The sequence below is a fragment of the Portunus trituberculatus genome, chromosome 37 (assembly GCF_017591435.1).
Source record: "Portunus trituberculatus isolate SZX2019 chromosome 37, ASM1759143v1, whole genome shotgun sequence".
Taxonomy (NCBI): domain Eukaryota; kingdom Metazoa; phylum Arthropoda; class Malacostraca; order Decapoda; family Portunidae; genus Portunus; species Portunus trituberculatus.
Window position 1 is genome coordinate 21,968,428 of NC_059291.1, and position 7,500 is coordinate 21,975,927.

The 7,500-nt window shown below is 41.1% G+C and overlaps 1 protein-coding gene across 3 annotated transcripts in view; it reads left to right on the forward strand.

Annotated features, from left to right (window-relative positions):
* Nucleotides 1–7,500, forward strand: part of LOC123514395 (high affinity cGMP-specific 3',5'-cyclic phosphodiesterase 9A-like) — a 459,159-nt gene that overhangs the window by 24,800 nt on the left and 426,859 nt on the right. The window lies entirely within an intron of this gene.

The following is a 7,500-nucleotide window of genomic DNA, read 5'->3' on the forward strand; positions in this document are numbered from 1 at the left end:
AAAAAAAACCAGTTAGAATAATAATGGAAATATCAAATGATAGCAACAGATAAATCAAGAAATCACAACACATTATACTTATTAAAAACTAATCTGCATTATTTTTGTCTTGAAGGTTTTTTGGTCTAACAAAGGATAATTTCTTCTGGCAAGGCATTCCTGTGTTTACTTCCTCTAGTTAATACACTCTTGAGTAGGTGTTGCCCTGCACAGTGTTGTTACACGTAGCTTGTGTTGTTAGCGAGTTACGTTGTGGGGTACCGGTGCGAAGCCAATGTCTATGGGTAGAGAGTACACAGATTTATGTACAAATAAAAGAGTGTGTAGATAAATAATGTCAGGAAGTTCCAACATCTTTAGGTCTTTGAAGATGAAATTTGTGTGTTCATAACAGTTTTTAAAAGGACATAATTCGTAGTAGTTTTTTTTCTTTTTTTGTTACAAATAAGCTGTCTGTTAAGGTTTTGTATGCACAATGCAATAAATAAGCTGAGGATATATCAAAGCATAGTACACTAGAAGTAAACAATTTACATTTAGATAGTTTCTTAAATTATACATTATGCCTGTTGAAAATGATACTTTAGATTTTAATTGGTTGATGTGTTTTGTATGCATATAAACAGGTATCCTGTATGTTGATAATTCTAATAATGTCGTTAACAGATTCAAGGAAAGCGTCAATGCTGGCATTAGGATGTCTGTATCAATTATTAATTTTTGTAGTTTCTCTTAATAGCTTGAGAGGCTGGGAGCAAGTCTTCGTTCACGTAGATACGGGAACCCCGAAGCTTCGAGACATTCCTAATAAGTCGCAAAACCTGAGGATATATCAAAGCATAATGAGCACGTTCATGTTGGATGTTTGGTAGTTGTAGTTTGTGTAAGATGAATTGCTACATTTAGATCACTCGGGTCCTCTTAGATACCGAGGAATTGAAGGTTGTTGCGTCGATTAGTCTTCTTGGTAGTTGCATCGGTCTACGATTATGCCTGTTGGAAAAAGGTTTATCCTTGTTACTTTAGTTCGTTAAGTTGACGCTTTCGTCCATCACTTTGAGAGTCAAACTTGTTTTTATGTGATTTTGCTCACGCTTTTCATTTGTAAATAATTACATAGCACCATGATATGCTTGTTGTGCTGCAAGTAATGTTTTCAGGACAGAAGTATCCATTGTGGGGCATCAGCGATTCCCCGGCCGGGTGGAGATATTTGGGTGTGTCTCCTTTCACGTGTAGCCCCTGTTCACCTAGCAGTGAGTAGGTACGGGATGTAAATCGAGGAGTTGTGACCTTGTTGTCCCGGTGTGTGGTGTGTGCCTGGTCTCAGGCCTATCCGAAGATCGGAAATAATGAGCTCTGAGCTCGTTTCGTAGGGTAACGTCTGGCTATCTCGTCAGAGACTGCAGCAGATCGAACAGTGAATTACACACACACACACACACACACACACACACACACACACACGTACACAGACACAGAATTATAAGTGGGATAAGTGTAGATATGGAGACGGGGCCACACGAGCATAAAGCTAAGGCCCTGTAAAACTACAACTACTAGGTAAATACATACACACACAAATACACACACACACAAACAACACACACACACACACACACACACACACACACACACATGTACACAGACACACAAAGATAACGTACATATAAAAAATATATTGCACAAAAAAAAAAAAAAATCCCATAAAGCGAAGGAATTGCACAAGCAATTCCTTTGGTACATGGTGTTGTAGAAGATGATGACACATGGCCACGAGTGTCTGCCCTCTTGGCACCACGTCACGAACTGCTGGGCATTGGAGACAATAGTGTTGGATGGTGTTGGAGAACAGCGCGTGGCACAAACGACATTCGACGTATATATGGTGGTTCTCCCTCCACCCCGCTGATCTGCCACGGGAGACGGTAGCCAAGCCGCAGCCATGAGCCGAACCATGACGCCCCGGCGACGGTAGGTGTACTTTTCCAGGCAGACAGAGTCGTAGTGGTGTGTGGTGACACTGAGAGGCCTCTCTGCGTCCCTGCGACGCCGTACTGGGAGGAAAGCGGAGGAAGTGGACTCTGGAGAGGTAGCAGAAGAGGTAGAGAGAGAGGGCGCCCATCCTCACGTGGTGGCAGGCAGCAGGCTTCCTTGGCTAGGTGGTCAGCTGTGTCACTGTGGGACAAACCTAGGTGAGAAGGGACCTATAAGAAGGTAACAAATAAGTTACGATCTCTCATTAATGACAAGAATGACAGAATTTGGAGGACTATTGGAGCGTGGGTGGGCTGAGATGCTGAAAGTGCCTGAAGCGCTGGTTTGGAATCACAGATGATGACAGCGTGCACTCCCCTTTGACAAACAAGGCTAACAGCATCTAGTAGCGCATATAATTTACAGTGTGGAACTGGAGTGGTCACTAAGCCGGCGACCAACCCATCCTCTTGTAGGAGGTTCCAAGTCAGAGGGGAATACTGCACCACCAGCCGAGCCATCAGATTGCAGTGACCCGTCAGTGTAGATGCGATGTGGAGCTGGGAGGGAAGACGTCACTGTGGCCACGTGTTGTAAGGTAAGCTGCAGCTGTAGAGCAGTGGGGGTGGTCAGTTTTGGCGGTGGGAGTAAAGGACACCTCTGGCGTTGGTAGCATCCATGGGGCTGGGCTTGGGGACACGTCAGTAGTGAGGACATCCAGATTAAGGTAATGGAGCAAAGAGGAAATTGATCTTATAAGAGTACGACCGATGGGGAGTATGGGAGGGATTGGTGAAGAGAGAGAGAGAGAGAGAGAGAGAGAGAGAGAGAGAGAGAGAGAGAGAATGTGTAATTCACCTCGGTCGTCTACTGGTCACCCAGCCAGTCTTCCCCATTACGGAGTGAGCTCAGAGCTCATAGACCGACCACATTAAACACAACACACACCGGGAGAGCGAGGCCACAACCCCCAGAGTTACATCCCGTACCTATTTACTACTAGGTGAACAGGGCCCACACATTAAGAGGCTTGCCCATTTTCCTCGCCGCTTTCCGGGACTCGAACCCGGCCCTCTCGATCATTGTGGTGGTGAGGTGTGTGTGTGTGTGTATTCACTATCGCCTACTGGTCACCCACCAAAGCCATCATTCCCCATTACGGAGCGAGCTCAGAGCTCATAGACCAATCTTCGGGTAGGACTGAGACCACTCCACACACCGGAAAAGCGAGGCCACAATCCCTCGAGTTACATCCCGTACCTACTTGAAGGCTACTTCCTGCTAGGTCAGCAGGGGCTACTAAGAGGTTCGCCCATTTCCCTCGCCAAGCCAGGGACTCGAATCCGGGTCTTCTCGGTTATGAGCAGAGTGTGCTAACCACTACACTAAATGGTGTGTTTTTCTGCATGTGTTTTGAACGCTTGTCGTAGAGAGAGAGAGAGAGAGAGAGAGAGAGAGAGAGAGAGAGAGAGAGAGAGAGAGAGAGAGAGAGAGAGAGAGATTGTGTTCGGATATTTAATTCATGTTATTATTATCAAATCTCTCTCTCTCTCTCTCTCTCTCTCTCTCTCTCTCTCTCTCTCACTGTTGATTGGCGTATTTGGAAAAAGAGCCTCTGTTTCCGCCTTCCGCACACACACACACACACACACACACACACACACACACACACACACACACACACACACACACACACACACACACACACACACACACACACACACACACACACACTACTACCAGAAACTGGTCTATAATGCACTATCATATCTATCTCATCTCATCACCACCACCACCATTACTATTATTATTATTATTATTATTATTATTATTATTATTATTATTATTATTATTATTATTATTTTTATTATTATTATTATTATTATTATTATTATTATTATTATTATTATTATTATTATTATTATTATTATTATTATTATTATTATTATTATTATTATTATTATTATCATATTATTATTATTATTATTATTATTATTATTATTATTATTATTATTATTATTATTATTATTATTATTATTATTTTTGTTACTACTACTACTACTACTACTACTACTACTACTACTACTACTACTACTACTACTACTACTGCCATACTGAACAGCTTAGAATAGAAAACAGGACTGTTTTTTATGTACTGATTAAAGGATGTCCGCCTCGGTTCCTTCCCTTATCTGTGTGTCCTTGTGCCTAGGCAGACTAATAAGGGACTTGATTAACAAATCTTTCGTCGTTGTTGTGAAAATTATTAACGTTTTCAAGAGCGTCTCCATGATTCCAGGAGTAGTTGAAGACAGATTTTGTGTCCTAGTAAAAGGAGAAAAATGCAAATGAGTTCAACAAGCCGCTTGATTCTTTTTAGTGTTGTTCTCAATAGTGTTTCCGTGATTCTGGTAGTCGTAGTTGAATAGGGATTGTGTCTAAATTGAAAAGGAAAATTGTAAACAAGAACGGTAAAGTGCTTAATTCTTTACCATATTGTTTTGAAAAGTGTTCTTCATGGTTATGGTTTTAGTTTAACAAAGATCCTTCGTCTATAAAAGAACTTGACCACTCGACTCTGTGACTTTTCAAAACAGTCTGTGTGAGAGGACAAAGCGTTCCAATCTTTTTCACTGTTGTTTTCAATGATGTTTTCATGGTTTTCATGGCTCGGACACTGGCATCTAAGTGGGTAATTTTTGTTTTGTCGTAATTGTTGACCTTGGCTGGATTTCTCCTTTTACATGAAATAAACCCTTTTTTGCAATAAACTCCGATTCACAACATTAAAAGTAGTTTGAAATATGCATAAGCACCTCCAAGAAAGAGAGGGATGAAAATATAGAATTCTGCAATTTCTAGCCGGTTCAGTATATTATGTTTGTAGAAAAATGTCCCACAGTGGTTAGCACCGTTACTGATTCATGGAAGATGTGCGAAACAGCAGTGGATGGGTTAACAGGGAATTTATATTGGCAGCTGGAAAAATATAAGTGAAAACTTGACTAGCCATCATTGTGGTGGTAAATAAGTACTACTAAGGTTTCTTTTAGGTTATATTATTTCACTTGTGAGAGAGGTTAGGTTGCCTTAGGTCAGGTTAGGCTACGTGTTATAAGAATGTTACAGAAGTGTATTCTTACACTATAATTATTTGATCATGTTAAGTTAGGTTAGGTTAACAGTTTGGTTTCTTTTGATTAGGTTAAAATAGGTTGCGATTATAGGTATTAGAAAAAGGTTTACTTGTCTACTCAGCTATGTTAAGTTACGCCGGCCGCCTAACAGGAAGGTCAGCAGGTTACGTGAAGTTAGAACGTATTCAAATCTCAGTTCTGTAAGCTTTCCTGTGGCACACACACACACACACACACACACACACACACACACACACACACACACACACACAGACAAGTGCGCGCGCAGGGCTACCTTGATGTTGCCATTGATGTGACACTGAGAGTTGCCGTGTGGTGACGGGTTTTAATTCATAATTTACAGATATCGGCACTTATACCCTTTGGTAGTGTGTTTGTGTGTGTGTGTGTGTGTGTGTGTGTGTGTGTGTGTGTGTGTGTGTGTGTGTGTTCGTTCATATTTCCCCCACTAAATCCACTTACTCTTCATGTCACGGTATTGAGTTATGTACACTGACGTGGCGGGAAAGGACGGAAAAATAAGTCTAGCAGATTTTACATTTTTCCAGCCCGATTATTGTCTCCTCACTGAGTTTCAGAGCCTGAATTCTTAAACATTGTTTTCCCATAAGCATTGTCTTCCAAGACCATCATATGATTGCAGTTAGTATTATGAATAAAGTTTCCTATTTGATACTACATAATTTTCATTAAGCTGTCACTAGAATCATAGAAAAAACCCCGTCAAGACAGTTGTTTCCAACTTATCTTACCTTGCTTCCAGTATATCCGCACGCCTCCATCCCATTTTTTTTTTCATATCTATTTGAAATTATATTTTTCTTGTTTTCATATCTTAGCACTGTTTAGGAAAACAGATTTCTGATTTTATTACAATGATTGAGTCAAATTACTAGCCAATATAATCATACTCTGTACGCATTTAAGGAGAGATACTCGTTCTTGGAATTATTTCATTATTTTATTAGACAATAATTTTTGAACAGATGGTTTCACGCCCCTCTTGTATTCTCCTCACGGCCCGCTAGGGAGGCACGCCCCCTTGTTTGGAAAGCAATAAGCTAAAAGATCTTAATCATCTCTGTACAGCACACTTGAAGTTATCAAGGTTAGAAACGCTTAGGAATACTAACCCGGTGTAAATGCTCAGGTATGAATGCGTAATCAGCATCGTTTTATAACCTCCTTTACTCTGCACGCCTCTGACCTTGGCCTAATGAAACCTCAATACCTGACAGCATTATACCTTGAATGTTTCCTGTTGATTTACATTTTCAATACCCTGTAGAAAATGGACGTTTATACCCATCAATATGCCCATCAATCAAACAGTTCCCATCAGTCACTTTGTTAAGCGGGACGGACAGTTAATTCTCTGTGGTGCAGATAGGGTTAAACTGTGTGATTTATCCATAAACTTAATTATTCACCTGGTGAGGATGGCGTGCGCTGTGTTCTCCAGTCCGCAGTGGCGTGTAGATTAGACAGCTGTTTCCTGTCACTCTCATTCCTCTCCCTTCTGACTCGCCCCTTTCCCTTATCTCAGACATCTCATTTCGTTCCTGTCTTTCTCGTATCTGTTTTGGTCTCTGAGACCCTCATCATCCTCTCGGCACCTCCTTCACTGTGTTCACACTTCTGAAGTTGCTCCTCCTCGGCCTACATGCTTCAATGACTTGCTCTCCGTAGTTGTCTGTTGTGTTCTTCCTTTCTTTCTTATTTCTTTCTTTCCTTACTTACTTTCGTACTTTTTTTTTCATCCTCATGATCGAAGAAAGGAGAAGGAAAAATTCTCACAACTTTGATATGTTATTATGCTCATATTGTAACATCGGTTTTCCATCTCTCTCTCTCTCTCTCTCTCTCTCTCTCTCTCTCTCTCTCTCTCTCTCTCTCTCTCTCTCTCTCTCTCTCTCTCTCTCTCTCTCTCTCTCTCTCTCTCTCTCTCATTTGCAGGTCATCTGGCCTTGTGACATTCACCTGAGCTCTGGACATTCTGTGGCTTCAATCTATGTCGTACTAGTATCACCGAGCGAGGTGCTGTTGCCCTGGTTTGCCTGGTGTTGCTTGGTGTTGGCGGCAGCTCGAGCAGTGAAGGAATGATGGATACTGGCCTCACTGCACTGTTCTTTACTTTTTGTACTTTGTTTTGTATCATATCCTTTTATTCTTGAACGTCTCAGCGTCTTTCTTCGGTTGTTTTCATGTTTTTAGTGGAACTTATTAATGTTTTCAAAGATTGGATGAATTATTCTAATGAGAGTTTTATGAGGATAATGTATCATTGGTAAGGAAAACACTTTTGAAAACCTGATTTCTGTAGCCCTTGAAAATATCTTTGATGAGAGAAGAACAAAGGGTTTAA